The sequence below is a fragment of the Zonotrichia leucophrys genome, chromosome 1 (assembly GCF_028769735.1).
Source record: "Zonotrichia leucophrys gambelii isolate GWCS_2022_RI chromosome 1, RI_Zleu_2.0, whole genome shotgun sequence".
Lineage (NCBI taxonomy): Eukaryota > Metazoa > Chordata > Aves > Passeriformes > Passerellidae > Zonotrichia > Zonotrichia leucophrys.
This window is the reverse complement of record NC_088169.1, coordinates 83,414,741-83,435,608: the sequence shown is the minus strand read 5'-3', so window position 1 is coordinate 83,435,608 and position 20,868 is coordinate 83,414,741. Positions and strand designations below refer to the sequence as shown.

General features: G+C 40.6%; 1 protein-coding gene across 23 annotated transcripts in view; it reads left to right on the top strand.

The window, feature by feature from the left end:
* Window positions 1-20,868, top strand: part of DLG2 (discs large MAGUK scaffold protein 2) — a 990,031-nt gene that overhangs the window by 372,131 nt on the left and 597,032 nt on the right. Inside the window, exon 1 of one of the 23 annotated variants that reach the window (XM_064719681.1) lies at window positions 19,213-19,269. The exons of the other annotated variants lie outside the window; for them this stretch is intronic. The gene's annotated coding sequence lies outside the window, so the exon portion shown is untranslated. Of the gene's footprint in view, window positions 1-19,212; window positions 19,270-20,868 lie in introns of those variants that run through there. 23 annotated transcript variants of the gene reach the window in all.

Here is a 20,868-nt window from a genome sequence, read left to right as displayed (position 1 = left end):
GTGTAATATCCTGAAATGACACTTTATATTCTGGGTGACAGAGGGGAAAATAGGTCCTCAGAGTGTAATACCAAGATAGTGGAATAGGCATCAGAGGAATTCAAAGTAGGCAAATATCTCCTAGTGCTACAAAACTGAATCCTTTCAAAAGGACAGGGCAAATTGCAGTATAGCTTACACTTTTGATTTGCAGTTTTTAATTTTGTGTTACATACAGTCTTCTTTTTCCTATGGTCAGAGAAGTGAGAGAAATGTGCCACCTCAGAGCCATCACACCCATTTTATCATTTCCCCATGCTATAGTTTTACTGTCTTCTCATTCCTAGCAGGTGGTGCCAGGGAATTAGTGTGGTGGGGCAGGAAGAGGGTGCACGTCTTACCACACCATGCGTTGCAAAGAAGGTCAGTGGAGGAGCTCTCACTGTGCCTGTGGGAAGCTTTGCTTGTCAGCTTGATTTCCCAGTGATGTCCAGTTTTGTGATCCTTGACTTTGAAACTGCAAACAGTTCAGAGGAGTTTAATTTGAAAGACGGGTCAGTGCCTACCTGAATTGTCATGATTGCACTTTAACGCATTTGAAGACATGTTCAGTTTCTAGTAGGGAAGTACCCATGTACCCATCACAGCAGTGCAGAGCTGAAGCAGAAACAGGATAAGCAGTTGTAAAACAGCCCTCAGGTGCCAGGAGGTGCTGTGCAGAACTGTCTTGTTCACCATCCTGCACGGTTGGCACATGACTGCCTCTCCCCTGAGTCCTTAAGAAGCTCCACAGCTACTGGACAGATTGATGCCCACAGATTGAAGGAAGGCTTGTGTGTGAGACAGGCCCACGTTCGTGGATCTCCATTGAGAGGAGTGCATGGGCAGATATCAGATTCTTACTGAAGATGCTGAAACTTAAATGCATGCTAAAACGTCAGTATATGCTTACTCACTTTGCTGGATTGTTTGTTCAGTATTGCAGAAGAGTTATCTCCTGCCTTTCAATATCCTGTTCATTTTGCTCTTATTAAGAGTGCTGGGAAAGGATTTCAGGTTGACTGATATGTTTCTTAAATTATATTTCAGTCACAGTTCTGACTCTGAGATGGAAGTGTTATTCTGCCTTACCTCTTTTACTTCTTTATATTGAAAATAGATATTGAGGATATTCCAGTGACTTTTCCATTTGTTGACCTTGACCAGCTATTTTGATTAATCCTACTTTCTTTTTGATTTAGGTTTATTTTTATATCTGTCCTAGCATAATTTAATTTCTTTTTAAAGAGATAAGATATACTTACCTCTCTTCCCTGCCTCCTCTCTTTCCTCCTAGCACATTTATTACAACCAGTCCTCCAGCAAAACAGCTGGTTTTGGAAGGGTTATTTCCTACTATTTCTCAGTTTTAGCTGAAACAGCCAAATAGTGGCATATTCCACTATCCAAGGTGAGGATGCAAGTAAACCCACTTGTTTCTTCAGCTGCCAGAACTTCTATGTTTTGAAAAATTATTGGGTTGCAGAAGATTTTATTATTAAGACAAACATTAAGTAGCATTACTGAATATCTTGACATTCCTATTTATTATTTTTATAATTATCAAACTATTAGGAAACTAGTAGTTTTCTATACTAGTATTATTAGTATTTTTAAAGAACTCTGGTGTGCCACTTAGTTCTTAATTGAGAATATTCTCTGTATTGTTATAATTTAGATCTGGCTAGTGTAAGGAGCAGCAGTTAGAGATTCCAGGAAAGTACTTCTCCAACTAGGTATGATCCATAGCAGACCTGCTTAAGGCCTTGCATGCTTTAGCTTCTTGATGTACTCACAGAAGTGAAGTGCAACTAGATAGAACACTCACTCAAATTCCAAATGATTTTTTGACAATAATCTCCCAGCCCTGCCCATGTAGCCTGTTTTTGTTTTGCATTACAGAGTAGGCTTGGAGTGTGGAAACAGGATGCCTTTTTGATGAAACTAAGCAGAAACACACCAAGTATTCTGCAAAATCTTACATGTATTCAGCTTATAAAAGCAGATTAACACTACTTCAAAGGAAAACCCAAAACACAGGTGTGATGCTGTGATTGAGCCCTTCTTATCAGCACTTCATTCTGTGAATCCATTCATGCTGCTTGCTGTTGTGTACCTGAACTCTGACTTCACTGATGTATTTAATTTCTGATTTTTTGGGGGCCAGAACTGGAGAGATGTAAAAATGCAATATATCCATGGTCATGTTGACTTCTGTGATCCATCTGTAGAGACTCGTATATTGTATAGGGTTCCAGAACCCTGTGAAAGAGTTTGTGCCTATTCATGGACAATCAGCAGAGTAAGTCAGCTGGAACATTGCTGCCACTTGCTATGCATAACATTGACAGCAGCACTGAGAAACCTACTTCCATGAATAATTCTTGTTAGGCTACTGTGGTGTTTAACTAAAAGTGCTCAGCAATAGAAGGAGCTGCAGAAGAGATGCAGCATTGCCATTGGCAAGAGGCTCTGAGCGTGATCACTTGAGTCTCAGAGGATTGGTGCATTAGTGCACAATGCTCAAGGCAGGGAGAGTTGTCTTCTCTGGCATTACATTTATGCAAGCTGGACATGGGGTGTAAACCCAAGCAAATTTACCTGGCTGTATCTTTTTACTTCTGTCAGGCATTCACTAACCCCTTGCACCTTACCACTTCTGGCTGAAGAAGTGATAGCTCTCCAGCAGTTCCCACCCATCATCAGTGTGGGAAAAGAACAACTATACATTTTACTCAAAGGCCACCAGTCCAAGATCTTGTGAGTAGCAAGTAGCAGTTTATGAGGCTGTGGGACCCTGTCAGAAACTCCTCCCAGTATTGAGAAATGTATAAAGTGGATCCTACTTTTCAGAACTTTTTGTTCCCCACCATTGAGGAGCTCTGGTATCAGAGAAAATTGTGACAGTGTACATGATCCTGGGTTTCTTAACTTGAACTCAGACAGGTGCTGTAGAAATTGATATTACAGGAGACACAGGATGGCAGAAGCCCAAGGAGAGGTAGGAGGCAGCAGCAGCAGGAAGGTTCAGGTGGGGCATGTGGAAAAAATGACATGAGGCAGGTGATGGAGAGAGAGCAACTTAGGGGTAGGATAAGAAGGCAGTGGTCTGGGCAAGGGTCCTGAGGAGACAAGGTGAAAAGGAAGCTGGTGAGGTCTGGCTAGATTGTAAATGGTAAAAAAGTTGTATTGTGAATCGTCTGAAATTTTGGGTTCATGCCCTCAATCACACAGGTGTTACTGGGTCACTGGTCAGGGAATGCAAACAAGTGTTACCATTTTCTCTTATTGAAGTGAGTTCACTTGCCAGCTGTCACCCACTGGTGCTGGCCAACATCTGGGAGGGAAATGCTGAGGCATTTCTCAAGCATCAAGATCAGGTGTTAAAAATATTTGTGTTTGTATGAGGGTACTGTGTTTCACTTTCTGCCACTGTTGTGTCCACAAGCTCCCTGTACACCGTGGCAGAAATGGGTGCCTGGTGGGAGATAGCCTGAGACAATTTAAATTAAGAAAACAATGCTGAAAGTGGCTTTTTAAAATGAAGGTGTCTTTTTTTGGTTTTTAAAAGTTTTATACACTGAAAGAAAGTTCTGTTGAAGGTAAGATCCCCAATCCCTGCATCATTTTGAATCAGTGGGGGTTTTTTCCCACATTTTGCCAGAATATCTTTTTAGCTCCCCTGAACAGCTGGATGGCTCGCAGTGCTTGCTGTCATAGAATCATAGGGTGGTTTGTGCTGGAGGGGACTTTAAAGTATCACCTAATTCCAGCCCCATCTTGTTGTCATGCTTCTGTCATTACAAGTCATTCTCTGGTAGTGCAGCAGTGGAGTCTGATATTCACCATTCCAAATTACTTAGAATTCACCTGGAGCTAAAGGACACAGTGAATGCCCTCTGGACTGTACCTTTGACCATACAGCCATAGTGGGAAAAGGGTTTCTTTTTTCAGCTAGCAATAAAGAGGACCTTAAGTACTGCAATAAAATTTACCTATGGAAAAAGCAGGGCAGGAGGAACATAGCTAAGGGTTACTGAACACATAGAAGAAGTTCAGAGTTTGCTCAGACACTTAAATTTTTTTATGTATTTTTGCTTCAAATTATACATAATAATTACATAAAATGAGGTTCTTTCAAATATAAATGGCTTAGTGCTCAGCTACATGAGCTGCTTGATTTTGCAAACTAATTATTGACTAAGAGAGGGATATATATAGACATTCATCTTAGAGATGTCATAGAAGAGAATGGTGATAAAGAAGTGTTATATAAATATATTTAAGTGATAATAGCAATAGAACTGAAAACTGTCACTGAGCAGTTCTCCTGATCTTTGAAAAGTAGCTTTTATGTTTCCAGTGTAACTGTCAGAAATATTCTCATTATTAAAATATATATATTTATTGCTTTCACTTTTCTGATTGTGCTTCCTTCAGCTTTAAGCATTTGCTATAGAATTCATAAATACAAAGGACAGGATTTCTCAAGAAAGCCTAGCTGGGGGTTGTTCTGAATGTAATGGAAACCTCAATGAGAAGATTACTGATGGGAATTCCTCTGACTCCCTCTAGAAGTTAATGATCTGTAATCCCAGGAGAGATGGCACAGAATGATCTGATGAAGTATTAAGGCAGTTTGAGCTATTCTTTTGAGTCACTTAGCTCTTGAGTGTTCTGAGAAGTAAAAGGGAAATAAAAATTGGGAAGTAAAAATCTTCACCCAACTTCAATGAAGAATTGCACCCGTTAGCTACTCAAATGATCCCCACCAAGCCAGAAAAGCAGGTTTTCTGGGAGACTGACTCTTGGTAAACAGGACAGTTTTTCATTTTTTCCTTAAACTGACATTTCAGAAACCTTGATTCTGAGAATCCTGACAGATTGTTTTGGGGAGATTTCCTTTAGGAGATGCTGACAGCTGTTCAGCGTAATTAAGATGAAACATGCTAAATATGAATGTTCAGAAAGTCATAAGGTGCTGTCAGCACCAAAGTCCACACAGTGAATCACCTGGAGGCTCTGTAGATGTGTCTGATGTGGTAAAGAGCCTGTGCCAGCACATAGTTGCCTGAGAAGGAATGTAGACACATCACTTGCAGGATGTGAGCTCATCCCCTATGGAAACAGGCTTGTAACTTCAGGCCTTGGACCAGCTGCCAATATTTAGAATATACCTATATTTCTAAGACAAGGAGGACTAATGATTATACTCAAGTACTCAATTCCTGATTTTACATATTGAAAAATTGTTAGATATTTCCCTGGACTGAATTTTATGATGATCTCAAGCTCTTTCAAGACAATTTGTAGATGTAGTTTGAAGGATTGTTCACTCCAGGAATCTCTTCCAAGAGGGAGTATGGATGAGACTGCATCAGGGGAGATTACTTGCAGCCTACAGGCAAACCTCTATCTTCAAACACCTCCCACCCCTGCCCTTTGCCTTTTGGTAATATTTGAGAGCATGAAACACATCTTGTGTTCATTTATTAAAGATGCTGCTTTAGTAGCAACATGGATGTGGGCCTCTCCCAACCACTTGGCCTGAGAACCAAGGGTCATACTGAGAAACTGGTGCATTTAGCATAGTTGATGTAGCATAAGGGCTCAATCGTGATTCTGCCACTCTGATCTTGAAAAATGTAACCAGTAGGTCAGATTTAATCTAACCATAACAGCTCTGTCAGGCTGGGCGCATCTGGACCTGTGACCACCACACATGTGCCAGTCCATCTGAAATGTACCCAGGTGTGCTGGGTTAGAGGTCTGAGCCCAAAACTGTGAGAAACGTGCGCTGAGCACAGAGACCCTGTGTCCAGCACAGAGGTGCTCCACCCTCCAATACTTCCCTTCTTAGCTACTTAACCACTTAACCTTTACCAGTCACAGGTGCTTCAAGTAGGAAGAGGAGTTTAAATTCAGAGAATTAAAATGTTTCATAGATAAAAAAGGCTTTAAATGAGTAATGCACTCTTGCCTACCACTTCGTAAGGCTTATAACAGCCCTGTGAACAGTATATTGTTAAACTGTCTTAGTCCTGGCCCTTACCCTATTTATCAGAGGTGTTGTCAGTGGCTGGCAGTGAGATGACTTGAACTTTGTACACATTCTAGGGAAATCCCAGTCTGTGTAAAGCATAGTTCCATAACAGGAGAGTCACCTCCATAAAACATTGAGAAAATAGACTGAGCCAGAGACGGTTCTGTGACCTTGATTTAGGACAGGGAATGGGAACTCCTTATTTCTATTCCTGGCTCTCGCATAGAATTCCTGTTGTGGCCTGAGGAGAATTGTGCCTTGCATCTCTTTCTAGAAAATCAAGTTGATAATACCTGCCTCAGAGGAATATTGAGAATTAATCGTTACTGTGTGTAAACAGCACTGAAGTTAAATGAACCATGTAAATACAATTGGTTTAAGGACCAACATAAAGCCATGGTTAGGCAAAGATGGGGAGGATATAGATGAAAATGGAATTACATTATTGAAAATCAAAGTATCTCCGTTTTTTTTTTTTTTTCCTGAGTCTCTCTTTCCTCACTGTTTCTTTCAGGCACACCTTGAAATGCTATTACTCATCCTTTTTTTTAGGTTCATCCTTCAGGTCTGAGGTTTCACATCCCCTCTTTTTTCCGTATCAGATTGTTGTAGGTGATTTGCAAGTCCCTGCAAAAGTGGATTTGAAAAGAATGTGCTGACAGGCTCTTACCTCCACCCATCCAAGATAATGTTACTATTGTCTAATTTATTATATAAAATTGCTGAAGTGAAGAAGCGATATCCAGAGCTCTGGCTGAGTTTTTATTTTGCAAAGATTATTTAAAAATAGTCATAGGGGGATGATACACAAGAAAGGAAGCTGAAAAGCAGATGAAAGTACACCTGTTGCAAGGAGGCAAATTGGTAACTGCATCATGCAAATCTTGGGAGTGTTCAGGAATTGTGGTTAGGCTGATCGCTGGGCGGGACATTCAGCCCAGTTCAGAGGCTCTCAAACTGCACATTATATCCCAGGTTCTGCAGTCTACAATAAATTAGGCAAAGTGCTGTAGAGCTGCATGAAATTCAGGATACAACAATCTGCAGAGCTGTGAGAGAAGGTCTTTTCAGTGTTTCTGTAGTAGTGTTTTGCACTGTACCTATAAAATATACTTTTCCGACTTTTTTCTTTCCCTTGTCTGTGCCAGTCTTTCTGCTCAGGTTCCTGGTCCTTAGCTTAAGAAAGATAATAAATTAGCTGTGTAGGAACTAAACACTTGACAGCATAAGAAAGCATAGGCCATTTTTGCACTGGCAAAATTAACTGAGGACTAATATTCCATACACAGTAGTTTGGGATATAAAATAACCAGGACAATATGTTTTCATAAGATAAAGTTTGGTGATACATTTTAAAACATGTATTCCTTCCCAGAACAATTAAGAAAACTCAAGAGAGGAGGTGAGAGCAGAGGAGGGAGAAGAAGCTGACCTAGAAAATGCACTTGCGGCTCTAATTTTGTGTGTATGTACGTATTACAGAGGAGACTGTTGCACCACCTCCTCAAAGCCCTGGTGTTTTGCACTCTTTACTATATGCATCAACCCCCACGTGAGTTCCAGACATGTAAGCCTTTAATTTTTCAGCATTAAGGGTATGTCTTTTCAGTGCTTGAAGATCACAGCCCTGTAAAGGTGTTGGAAGTGAGGAGACAGAGAGGGACTAGAGGCTAGATGAGAGAAACTTTCAGAGGATTGCAAGATCTGGTTATGAAGCGAGAGGTTTTGTATTGGAAGTGTTTTTGTTGCAGAGCCTTAAGGCTTGCTTCCTCATGTCAGGTACAGCTGCAGGGACAGGGGAGCAGCATCTTCATCACAGAGCTGGGACTTGAACCTCAGGATATTGCTTCTTGTGTTGGAGGCAGCTTCCTAAAAGAGAGGTTTGATTTGCTGTCTACAATTGCTTAATCTCAGTGGATCTGATGTATAAATCTCTTACTGATACTAGATTGCACCACTTTTTGCATTAGCAACTTTCCCTTGCAATTGGAATGAAAACTCACTCCAATTGTGTGCTGAGCCAGAGAAATGGAGATGCCCTCAAACTAATCCACATTCTGCATGCAAACACTAGCTATTTCTTGACTGTTTTTATTCACCAGGAGGGCCAGCATAGGGCTCCATGAGTTAATAAAGTTTCTGTTATTAGATGAGAATTAGTTGTCCTGTAGTCTGATGAGTTTTCTTCTACTGTCTTCAGTTATTCATAAAATAAAGGAGTGCAGATATGAATGGGTCATCTCACATCATAAGAACGCATCAAAGTAATCACAGAATCTTAGAAATGTTGATTGGAAAGAACCTCTATAAATGACCTCATCCAAACTCACTGAAAGCAGGAGAAATGAGAGGTGATTTAGCATGCAGCCAGACACCTCTCTTTGCAGAATAAATGGCTTGGGTTTTAAGTAATGCAAGGTGAAATATCACTGCAGCTAAAACATAAGGAAATCTGGGAAGCATAAACCAGTTTAAAACTAGGGAAAGGAAGTTGGCAGTTCTGAATGTTGCTCCCTGTTCTTCCATTGATCTAAACATATGTAGGAAGTTGATTTGCCCTCTGCTGATTAAGGCTGGGAGTGTTGCCCGGGACCAGGATGGTAGGGACTTTTGTCTCCTTTTATGCCTCCATTTATGAGTTCAGGAAGAGTTTGTGAGACTCTAAGGTCAAGATCCTTGCGGTAATTAGGAACCAGCCCCCTTGCCTTTTGACAGGAATTAAGTACCTCCTAAGGATCTGCCCATGCAGAGTTTCTTTTTCTCCAGTGCTTCCTTTATTCAGCCTATGCCTTATTTCCTCCTTTGCTTGACTTCTCCAATATGCATATTTGCCTTCTCTGCTGTTCCTGGCTCTTACTTAAAATTCACTGTTAGACCCCAGGTCAGTTGATGTGGTTGGTTTGGGTCGGGAAGTTAGGAGGGCACTCCCGGAGAGAATCACAGACAGGAATAAGGATATGTGTCCATAACCTGTCATACATATGGACATACAAACAAGCAGGTCACTGAGCTCTGCCCTTACCTGGTAGATTAGTAATACTCCCACTCTCAATTCTGAAACTTTGGTGACTCTAGGCCTTGGATGATGGTGGGTGGGTGGGAGAAGCGGAATGTCTGTTTAAGGCTGTAAACTGCATTTGAAAGTGTCAAAAATGTTTGTGATGCAGAGTCTATTTGCCTTATATAGAAAATTCATGTTGTCACATCCCTGAAAGTTCTTATGCAAGATTAAGAAGTCAAATGGATCTTTGAATGCTGCAGTAAATAACAACATGACTTGTTGTCAAAACTCTAATAAGTTAAATATAGCTGATGTATTTTAAGCATTTCTTTATTAAGAGGGCTTTAACTCCTTGAATTAATTGCAACTAAAATTAAAATAAGGCAAGAAAAGGGAGCAGATTCTGCTTTTATTTTCCTGCATAATTTATTCCTCTAGTTAGATGATGAGAAGCTGATGCAGAGACACAGACTGATATTGTGCTGTAGTGAAATACCTCCATTTTAGTAATTCCAGATTTGGCTAAACCTTGTAAATGACTGATTTAAACACCAAGGCACAGCACTTAATAAGACTCTATTCCTTTGTGGAGTTTAGCTGCAGAAATTATGGTTAGGACTTTTTATTGAGTTGCTTTTCTCAGACCTCAGTCAGACTTGGCATCTAAAGAAATTTGGTTATTTCATCTGAACATATTGATGTCTTTTGAAATGGCACAAAGCCCCATCTTCTCTTGCTTTCCTATCATAAAATAGCTCCACAAAGCATCAAATGAGTATTAAGTATAACACTACATGTGCCCCCCAGTATCTGTTGGATTTTAGTTTAATTTAGGGCACAAAATTTACCAAACAGAACTACTGCTGTCATGAATTAGGTAGCTCTTTTGAGTACGAGTCACAGTTTGCAAAACTGATAAATGAGAGTAAACACAGCATTTCATCAGTGTTCCTTAGCTATTATATTGTTATCTTCTGCGTGTGAATAAAAGGTCTGATAATCTTCATTCACCAGCTGCAAAGCAAAATTCGTTTTCCTGTTGTGACTAATGTGGAAGGGTTTCTTTTCATTCAGAAAGACTGGCATGGACTGCAAAGAATAAGAAAATAATGAAGCTGTTGCAGGACAAAAGAGAAGGTGCTGAGAACTGGAAAGAGCTGAATGTTTTTTGAACTTGTAACTCTTCAAATTACATTTTCTCTGTGTGAACTTTTTAAAATGAAGTGAATTTCTCCTGTTTATAACAGTGTGCTTGAACCTGTGGTGTGCAACTAGAATAATTCTATTCCCGACACAGGATTATATAATGATGTTTAAAGTTGCAGTGCCATTCCCAAAAGAAAAAGACCTTATAGGTTCATATTTATGGTTTAACAGGTGAGATCCCAAAAGAAGAGCAAAGCACTTTATTTTTTTAAATGTGTTTTCTCTAATGCTAAAAATATGAACTATAATTAAATGCTCTAAATATGATCAGAGACGCCTGAGATCGACAGCTTTTTGGTTTGAAACAACGACCCTCCAGGTGGTGGTGACCTTCTGGCAGTGTTTGCTATCAACTACAGCTGTTTTCATCCCCTCTTTGGCTGTAGACACCCCTCTCTGCTTGCCTGCAGAGATCGTACAAACAGCCATTTAGCAGCTTGCTCTGAGCTAGCGCTTGACCCCTAAGGAGGGTGCAGACTGTTTAGAGACACATGGACTTGCTGCTATTCCCTGCTCCAAAGTGCACTGTCGTGCTCAGCTGCTGTCTGCACAGGTCAGGTTCAGGTACAATCCCACAATGGAAAACACACTTCAGAACAGATGCATTTTGGCAAGTGGAAAAAGCTCCGAATTATTTTAAGGAGCTCTGTAACTTGCTGTATATTATTTTTGTTCTAAATATCTGCATTTAAAAAAATCCTTTGGAAGTCTATTGAGAACTTCTAGTCACTGGGCTTAGGGAAAAATTATATCAAGCTGTTTGATATTTGTACTGGGAATGCCTCTGGAAATGCCCATCTCTGTCATATACATTGTGTGGGTCAAAATAAGGGAAGAACTGGGAGCTTGTCCCATGGGTCTTGGTGACAATTCTTTCCTTCTTGCTTCTTATATCAATGCAGATAAGCATTGAAGAGAGATCTCTGTTTAGGTTACCCAGCTATTTCAATCTACAAGTCCTGGTCTTTTGAGACTTTAGGAACAAAGCCAAAACCCTTCAGGTACCAAGAGAGGCTTTGGCTTATCTAGAAACAAGATATCTGTACTGTTCTTCCAACTCTTCTGAAAGCCTCATATGAGTAGTACAGAGTAGTGATTTGGAGGTCTTCAGCAGGCATGAAGGAAGAAATACAAAAATGGGGAAGTGTCTTTAGTTTGGATGAACCTTCTCTTGGTTTCAGTTGAGATTTTTGTTGGATTCCAAAGTTTGATTACGACTTGTCAATGAGAAGCTTTAAGTCTGGGTATTCATCTTGGAATTTCTTTCCTGGAATGTTTTTCTTGTATATATGAAAGACAAGCATGGATAACAACAATGAAATTAGAAAATACCTGGAGTAGTCTTTGTGTGTGGGTGGTTTGTTTGGCTGTTTTGTTTTCCTGGCTCGAGGAACTGCACATTTCTTCTTTTATCTTGGAACTGTACATTTCTTCTTTTATCTTGAAAAGAAAAATTCTTAAAACCAAAACCAGTTTCAATTTGTGCTCTGCTGTTCCACTTTCTAAAGATGTGGTGTTCTGTTTTCAAAATAAAAAGCTCCTTTTCTCTTGAAAACTTTTCAACACTGTAGTTGAAAATTCAGGAAATTCATAACATCGTCCTGTCTTCATCCTGTGATGGCATAGTAGCCTATCTTCCTGTGCACCCACTTGATTTTTCAAGGGCTTCAATTGGATACTCCAAAGCTCTAGTGCCATTGATTGTCATTCAGCCTCCTGTGAGTAAAACCACATTTGTTGTTATTGTATCCTTCAGGCTGACCGAGCTAAGCAGTGGCGTGTGGCTGTTTACCCTCATCTGCATAAAATGTTAACCTTTGACTCAAGGAGACAATAGAGCTCTGATTTCTTCTATTCCTGGCCCTGTCACAGGCTTCTTCTGTGGCTTCAGTGCCTGATCCATTACTAAATCTGCAGGAATATTGCATTATTTAATGCCACTACCTAGTCCTATTTTGGCAGCACAATTGATGTTTGCAGGTGATTGAGTTTTATGCTGATTTCACCAAAAGCTGCAGCAGTATTGCCATTGTGTGGGCACCCATTTGGGATTGTATTAAGCAAGTACTCTAATGCAGAAGTATTCTTTCAGCCCAGACAGTGACAAAGGCAGGAACAAAGCAAACAGAGGGCTGAAGGAGGTACCTTTTCCCACCAAGCTTCTTGGCTTGAGCATCTCCACTACTCAAAGTATTTCTGATTATCCCTTTAGGGAAAAATGTTAATATACAAGATCTAATTACCTCTGTCTAAGCTGATACGCCTACAGCACCTTTTACATAACCCAAACAGTTGAGTTCCAATTATACAATTATATTTTAACATATATTAACTACTATTCCTTTAGGGAGGAGACTTATACTGAATATTTTAACTGAACTCCTTTCTCAACATGGACATATATATCATAGGGTCTCATTTAATTGCGGTGCCAAAAACATGAATTGTTTTTAGTCCTTTAAATATTTTTAGTTCCTTTGAAGTGAATGTTTTTAGTTCCTTTCCCCTCCAATAAATGAGCTGGCTCTTCAGAAAGCCCATTTTCCATATCTTCAGCACTGACAGCAGTCTCTGTATGTGTATATCAAATGCAGGCTTTGAAGCTCATGTTCTTGGGGGTCAGCAGTGGCCCATGACTGCAGTTAGATCAATAATGATCTCTCCATAGTCAGCGTGAGTATCCTCTGCTTTGCAAACAGCCTATGGCAAGGTCCAGGTCTCTCGAGAAAGCATCATGTTCAAATGGGGAGGAAAGGGCTGCTGCTTATTTAAATGGGATGTCTTGCTCTAGAGGTTGAGAGCACAGAAGGTTGACGGTCCCTTTACTGAAAAGGCAAAGGGCTCCAACAACCATTCTTCTTTTCTGATAACTTCATGCAACTTCTGTAAGAGAAAAGCCCTCATCAGGATGGCTTGTTGATGAAGGCTGCTTGCTGCACACTTTCAGTTGTTAATATCAATGAGGTTTGTAGGTCAGCTCCTCTGAAAACCCAGAGCCTAAGTTTAGAGCGAGGAGTCTGAGTGTATTCCTATGCTCAGAGATAAGTCAAATTTTCAGAACAGCCAGGAGAAGTTAGGACTTGACCTGAAAGAGCATAGTGGAAGAGATGAACCAAGAAAGTGAGTTTGAGGGGAACCCTGGTGAGCAAGGCTGGGGACTGCTGGTGGTCCCCATAGTGGATTTATAAATATATGTGGGGTGATGACAACAGCTGGAGGGGAGGAATCAGGTCTCAAAAGTGTTCTGCTTCTTTCCACACCTCAGCATCAGCCTATGCCAGGGCTGGCACAGCCTGCAGTGCAATGGCAGAGCTTGTGCTGAGTTCATTGCTGCCATGGAGGTTACCTTACCCGCGGCTGAACCACCTGGTTTAACACTGATGCAGTGTTTTCTGTGCTACACTGTAGCCATTTCTGCACAGTGACTCAAGTTTAAAATATCCCCTGCTTAGACAACCAACTTTTGGATATTTTGAATAAAATTATCACATTGGGCTGTATCCATCAGATAAATAGAGTTCCCGCCAAAAGAAAATGTGAACATAATTAATTACAAGGCAAAACTGAATCATTACAACATTGTACTTGTGTTATTTTGATTATACAAACCCAAAAAATCTGGAGGTAAAGTTCCCATGGCAACCTTAACTCTGTTGCCTGTACGCACTGTGTGTGTATGTTTGTGTAAAATAGGAGCATGCATTATTCTGGTCAGAGTGTTTTAGGACTTGCTGGTCAGGAAGATGTTAATCAGACCACAGATATCATCTTAAAAGTGATTTATTTTTGCTGCTTCTCTAGCCAAGTGTTCAAACATAGAGGAGATTTTTAATTTCTGTCCAGTCTGATAAGTATTCCTGTTAAAAACATAATGCCTGAACCTTGTCATAAATGTGATCTATCACAGTTCAACTTCAGCTGTGATTGTGACAGACACCCTGCAGCCATGAATCTTAAGGGGGAGTAAGATGAAATTGGCATCCATTTTTTTGGAGCGAGCTCACTAGTATCAAACATTTGGTTACACATTGCACTCTGATGCTAACACTTAACACTGCTGAGCTAATTTCACCCATGAAGTTTTTTTCAAGGTTAGACATTGTTTGGCTATCCATCAAGGATTACCGAGGGTGCAGGGGTCTGGTGGTGTAGCAGAACTGTTCCCATGATGTCCTGACCTGGAGTAACTGTCAGGTGATACCCTACAATATCACCTGAGGGAACAGCATTTTCAGGAGGCTTTGCCATGGAACACTCTCAGTCTCTTCCTTTCCTTCACCTGCCTCACCCATGTTCAGTTTTTCCCAAATGTCCCCATCAGCCATCACTGTCTTACAGAGCAAGGTGGCCCGATGATCAGGGGAAGGATGTGTTAACTGCTGATGTGGGGAGAGACCGACAGCTGTAAGAAATTTTCTCTTTTTTGTTGTTTTTTTTGCAGGCAGAGTGAATAAGGGGAAATTTTGTGATTAAAAACCCCACCACATATTATATCCTTGTGAAACATGTCTGGATGGTGAAGGCATTAAAGGGTACTATTCATTTTTATGACTATCATGAGATTCTGTTAATGGCATATTCCTGGTAGTGAGCTTTACAAGTATTATGTAAAGTACTTCTCAAAACTACAGCTTATTATTTTTTTTTCCCCTGTGCTTGCCTTTAGCTTTATTTTTAGTGACATAATTCTTCAGGGTGGTGGCTAAGAAAGAGGAATAATACTTTACAGAAAGAACTGAAGGTCTAAAACTTTTCCTATACAAATAAATACACATCCTTGCATCTACTGAATATGACCATATTCTTGCCTGAACTGCTGTGTAAAGTCAAAAGAGACATTATACATACATAACATAAACATAATGTGTGTATAAATATATTCTGAGCAGACATACAGAATAATAGAAAGATTTACAGGTTTCCAAAGTCCCCAAGATATAAACCTAAGGAGAGAAATTAGCATTGACTGTGTTGAAGAGCTGTGAGTACATGAAGCAGATGTAAGTATTAACTCACTAAGAACTCATCTAAAGAGCAGAGAAATATGAGGCAAGAAACCTCAGAAAAATTCTATCCTGTTGTCATTGGGGGTGTGGGACTAAATGTTAGAACAATTCAATTAGGAAATGTCTTCAGATGGTGAAATGACTTTAAATATAGGAAAGCTGGACGTACTGAAGTAGAGCAATTATTTCTGTGCTTTAAGTACACATTGTTTTCCTGTGAGTCATGAGGTCAAATAATATTTAGCCTCTAATACTTAGCATCCTGCCAAAATTAAAAAGCACAGAGATTTCCTGCCAACACAATTCTGAACTGGTATTTTTATTTCCTTGGATATAGCACAAAAGCAAAAATGTATATTTATGCCCCTGAAGGCACTTGAAAATACAGCACACATATAATCCCCAGATGTCTTTCATCATAATTACTTTTCTTTTGTTTGTAGTTAAATTTTCTGTTGTTGTTTTTTTTTTGGTTTTTTTTTTTTTTTTTTTTTTTTTTTTTAGAAAAACAGGTTTGAAATGAAACTTTAAAATCAGGTTGGGATATATTTGCAATAAGCCTAATGACAAACCTTTTTTAGATTAGTCCTCTCTGGTATAATCAGTAGATACCTTTGTGCTCATGTCAGTAAGATACTCTCTGGGTCAGGGGAGGTGACATCAGGTTTCTGTAGTTATTCCCAGCTAGATGAAATCAGGCATAAAAGAGCCTCTTGCAAGAGCTGTCAGAGCAAAGGGATTGCTGAACAGGATTCAGAGAAGGAACAGAAAATACAGAGAGCAGGAGAGTGAAACACTTCAAAGTCTGCCTCACCAAGGCTAGAATTCTCCAGGAAGGTGGAGGATAACAAAAGTGACACCACTCTTGTTTGGCAAGCTGGGAATGCCGGTAAAATGCAGATCCTTTTCTAACGATTGCTGGGTTGAAATCCTCAATACCTTTAATAGTTTTTTTTGTCCCAGCCAAAAAGACGATAAAACTGAAGCCAAGAAGGATGTGGAGGGCTCTGTGCCCCATAAGCATGGAATATGTACAGTGGCTTTAGTCGGAGATACAAAAGGCTGTGGAAGCTGTGAAGTTTGCACATAAGCATGGAGTATGAAGAGTGGGTTTAGTTAGAGAAACAAAAGGCTGTGGAAGCTGTGAGTGATGTTTCTGGGGGCTGAGTCTCTGGTGGGAGATCCTGTTGGCTCTGTGCCCACAGAGACGTGGGTGTGCTCTGCTGTGCTGCCCGCGGGGCCGACCCTCAGCGTGCGCCACAAACACGCGCTGACTCCGTCTTCTGTGCCACGGACACCCCGCCTTTGTTTTCTGCCAGTCATTCAGCTGGAGCTCTTCCAGGAGCACATCAAGCCTGCTCAGCTTTCCTGTGGCACAAAATAGTGGAGGAGGGATTGAGCGTGCCCAAGTCACATCCCAACACCGCTCTTGTGACTGGGAGAGTAAACAAAGCTCAGGAACATCAGTAAGAACTCTGAAAGGAAAGCTGTAAGAAGTTGATAAACAAAAGGAAGAACCAGATTCAGACTCAGAGTAGTGGGTGGACAATTATGTCCTAATTGAGATCCTTCACACTGTAGGGGAAAAGAGCTGTGTACAGTATCGCAACTCAGACTGCAGCAAAAAGCATGTGGAGTTTAAGAAGCATGGTTAACAGAAGCCAACCCACTGGGTGTCACTAAAGGAAAGATGTGAGAGGGAGGATGGATTATATCACTTTGCAAAAGTTGGCAAGAACCACAATGCGTGTTGCTCAGATTTATTCTCACAGGAACAATGAGCAGCAGTTCATTTAGAGATAAATACACTACTGAACTGGAAGTAAATGGGTCAGTTATGAAGTTGGACATGGCACACACACTATTATATTGCCAAAAATAGTTGTTTTCACTGGTAGCCTTGAATACTGGATAGTAAATTTACTAGTGGTAGTGACAGGATTCAGTGCTGCACTTATTGCAGTTATAGAGGCCTGGACACATCAGTGTGGAAAAGCTGAACAGGGAGAGGGGTCTCTGAAGAGCAGTTTAGTTAACAATCCCCACACTAAACAAGTGTTGAACTAGCTGGATGATCAGCACATGGGAAGACACTTGTAATGGTACTAAGGAAAATTTATTTCTTTTACTAGTGGAAAATATGAGACATCTTTTTCCTCATCAATATGACCCCTAAAAATGGAAGAAGCAGCATGGAGGTTGGAAAAATATCCTCCAGGGATAACAAACCTGCCAAGACATAGACATTTATCAGCATTTTAAGTGTCATCCCATACATCCACCAGTATGTCTGTGGTCGATATGTCACCATACCTGTAGGAAACACGTGACGTTCTCTACTGACAGCTGAGGGCCAGACAGGTTTCTCTCGCACTAAAATGGCATAAACACCATCATCTCAGCTGATGAGTATGGTTACAGTCTCCAGAGGCATCAGGAGACATGTGAAGGCCAATCAGTCTCCCATTCACATATTTCAGTAAATTATCCTTTTCCTAAGGACTATCAGAGGAAGCACAGTTGGTAGCTTTGTAAGAACGAAAAGAAGGGAAACATATTTCAGTCAAAATTTGTGCCAGATAAATTTTATGAGCTTGATATATCAATAGATACTTTAGAAAAGCATTACATTAATGCTTTTTCCACCCTGGCATATTTTCTTTTATTATTATCATTTGAGTTGTGCAGGACAAGCAAAATCTTTCACCAGGAAGCACATCTGTGGTATCTTCACAGGCAGTAGGACCAAGAAAGGTTAGAAAGCTGTTACCAGATGCTCTCTGGAACAAAGTGGGCTGCTGGGTCAAAGCTGAACTAGTTCTGTTCTATGATATATTTGCTTTTTGGGGGGTACTGGTGGATCCATGCTGACACCTGTGTCTCAATGCACATGGTTTCTTTGAGGGGAGAGCAACAGAGGAACATTAAAGTTTTAGTCTTACTGCAGAGTTTGGAAAGCTGAGAGAATTAGTCACTTATTTCACTTATTATCTCTATAATTGAAATGCTAAATTTCTTTTAATCCTCTTATTCTGCTCTATGAAGTCTGCAAAAAGCTTTGGAAGTACAGGTGATAAGGACTCAACAGTTGGCTGTAATACAGAAGACTTTAGATTGTGGGTGCAAATATCTCATGCCCCTATTCCTGGGAAATCAATTTAAGCTAGTACTGACCACAAACTGATGCTTTTGGAATTCCTCACTTTTTCACAAATAAAACCTTTTTGTTGTTTCTGAAATTTATGACTCACAAACTGCATATAAATTTGTAAGAGAGCTGCATGTTTGTAGACAAAATCATTCATGCAACTGACAAAGCTTTAGAAAAAAAAACGTGTCCTGAGCCTAAATTTGTTTCCTAATAACTGGAATTTAATAACCAGTCTGGTCTCGAAGGAGACATGTACAGAGGCTGCCAGAGCAGACACAAGGTAAGACACCAGAAAATGACTACATTTGGCAGTGGCACATATTTAATACTCATTACCAATTTTGGAAGTGGTATCTGCAACAGATAAGAGTTAGATGTTACAATAATTTCCGAAATGTCACAGAAAAAATATAATAAAATGAAGGTCATTTTAGAGTGAACAACCCATGAGAGAAGGTGCAAAACACATTGAACTTGGTTCAGTATCAGTGATTGAAGTCTTGCAGACCATACCAAGTTATAGTATGCAAAAGAGGCTCATGATGGTTGTTAGGAAAAAAAAAATATGGCTCTCTAGAAAAAATCCAGGCCAGTAGGAGGATAGGATATAAGAAAATTAAGATAGTGTAGAAAGTAATCTTACCCCTAAGGAGTTGCAGCTGGGGCAATTATCAAAGATTAGGAACAGGCCTGACTTTACCAGGCCACAGCTGTAAGCAATGAGAAGAAGAGTGCTATAAAGGAGTGGGGTGGGTGGTTGAGAAGGGAGCTGGAGTCAGTGGCTGCTTTGTGAAGAAGAAAGAGTCAGTGCTCTGAGGAGCTGTCCACGAGAAACACCAAGAAGGTAGGAAACTTTTGTGATAAGGAGACAACAGTATGGAACCCTTGCAATAAGATTACAACAAAGGCCTTTATTTGTTTGCCATTTTAGGGCACAAAAAAAGCCCTACAATCCCATATATTTGTGCTTGATAATTATCAGAAAATGCTTCTGTGAAAGAGGAGGTCATGTATGTGGTCCATTTCTGTGGTAATAGTACAAATGGCTGAGTAATAGCTGAGAACAGACCATAGTTTACTGAGCGTGTGTTTTAAGTACTTTTCAATGAAGATTAGTTCTAATCATATAGTCTCTTATCCCCATAATTCCCTGTCTAAATGGCTGGTCAAAATAATGTACAAAACCCCTTCAGAATGATTACTACAAAATCAATCAGCAGTGGTGTTCTGTCGTCACCGCTTTCAAATTCCAGCGTGCCTCCAGTGAAGTGGCTGTTGCTGATAGCTCTGATTAAGAGAAACCTGTGAACCCATGTGTTTGCATTGCCAGCAACCACCCCTAAAATCACTTGGCACTTTCAAATGGGGAAAGTACATTAAATGAGCCGTACTTGGTCTTATCCTGTGCAAGCTATTACAGCTCCAGAGCTCGGCTCCCAGGGGGACTGAGTGCCAGAGGCCAGCTCGCTCTCAGACCAAGGCCGCGGGTCAGCCCCTAGCAAGCAGGGAATATTCAGCTCTTAGTGATTAGGCAGCTCTTGATTTCAACTTTTCTTGCTAGGTAGCTTTTCCCTTGGCCTAAGGCTCTAGCAGACGGTAGAGAGAGGAGAAGGAGAAGAGGCCGGCTGTTCCACGTGTATGGCTTTATTGTAGGGGTTCCGTGAAGGGTCTCAGCTCTTCGTCTTCCAAGTTAGTAGGGGTACAGTATGCTACTTTTATACCCTTGGCCTGGATCCAATCCTGACCAATGGCAATAGTGGTAGTGTGACCATAAGTGACCAATAGTAGGGTTACATGGCTATAGGGATAAGGTACAAGGCGAATGTCCCTGGAGACAGGAAACTTCTTTGCTGCTGTGTCAGCATTCTATTCTCCAAGGGGCCCTGGCTAAACCTGGGGGATTTACTGCAGTACATCATTGATATAATTTGAATTCCTGGGTACTTGTACTTCAAGCAATAGTATTGTGCATCTCTGGTACGAGAAAGCAGCTGTGTCTATACTGTGGAAAAGAAGGTGCTTACTCATGTCTGCACTACGTGAGTCTAGCCCCTAGAGCAGTTTTTTCCTGGAAGGAGCTAGCTGGAATTACACAGCAAGGACTTCATGTAATGTGTAACATCTAACAGTGAGGATGATGAGGGTCCAGGCTTTTGAGTATGTTCCTCAGCCTCCTTTTTTTGGGCAGTTCAGCCATTTCCAGAAGTAGTAGTGCTGCAGCATTGCAGCATGTCCAAGCAACCAGAACAGGGTGAAGCTTGAAGGGAGCACACAAAACAACTGTGTTTGCATCCATTTGACAGCAACAGTGAGGATGTTTCAGTTGAGATGTGCTGGACAGAAGCCATGGCTCTGGAAATCTCCAAACAACCTCTAGTAAGGATACTTGTTAGAGTGACCAAAAGGATATTAGCTTACACGTGATGTTTTGTGACCATTAATA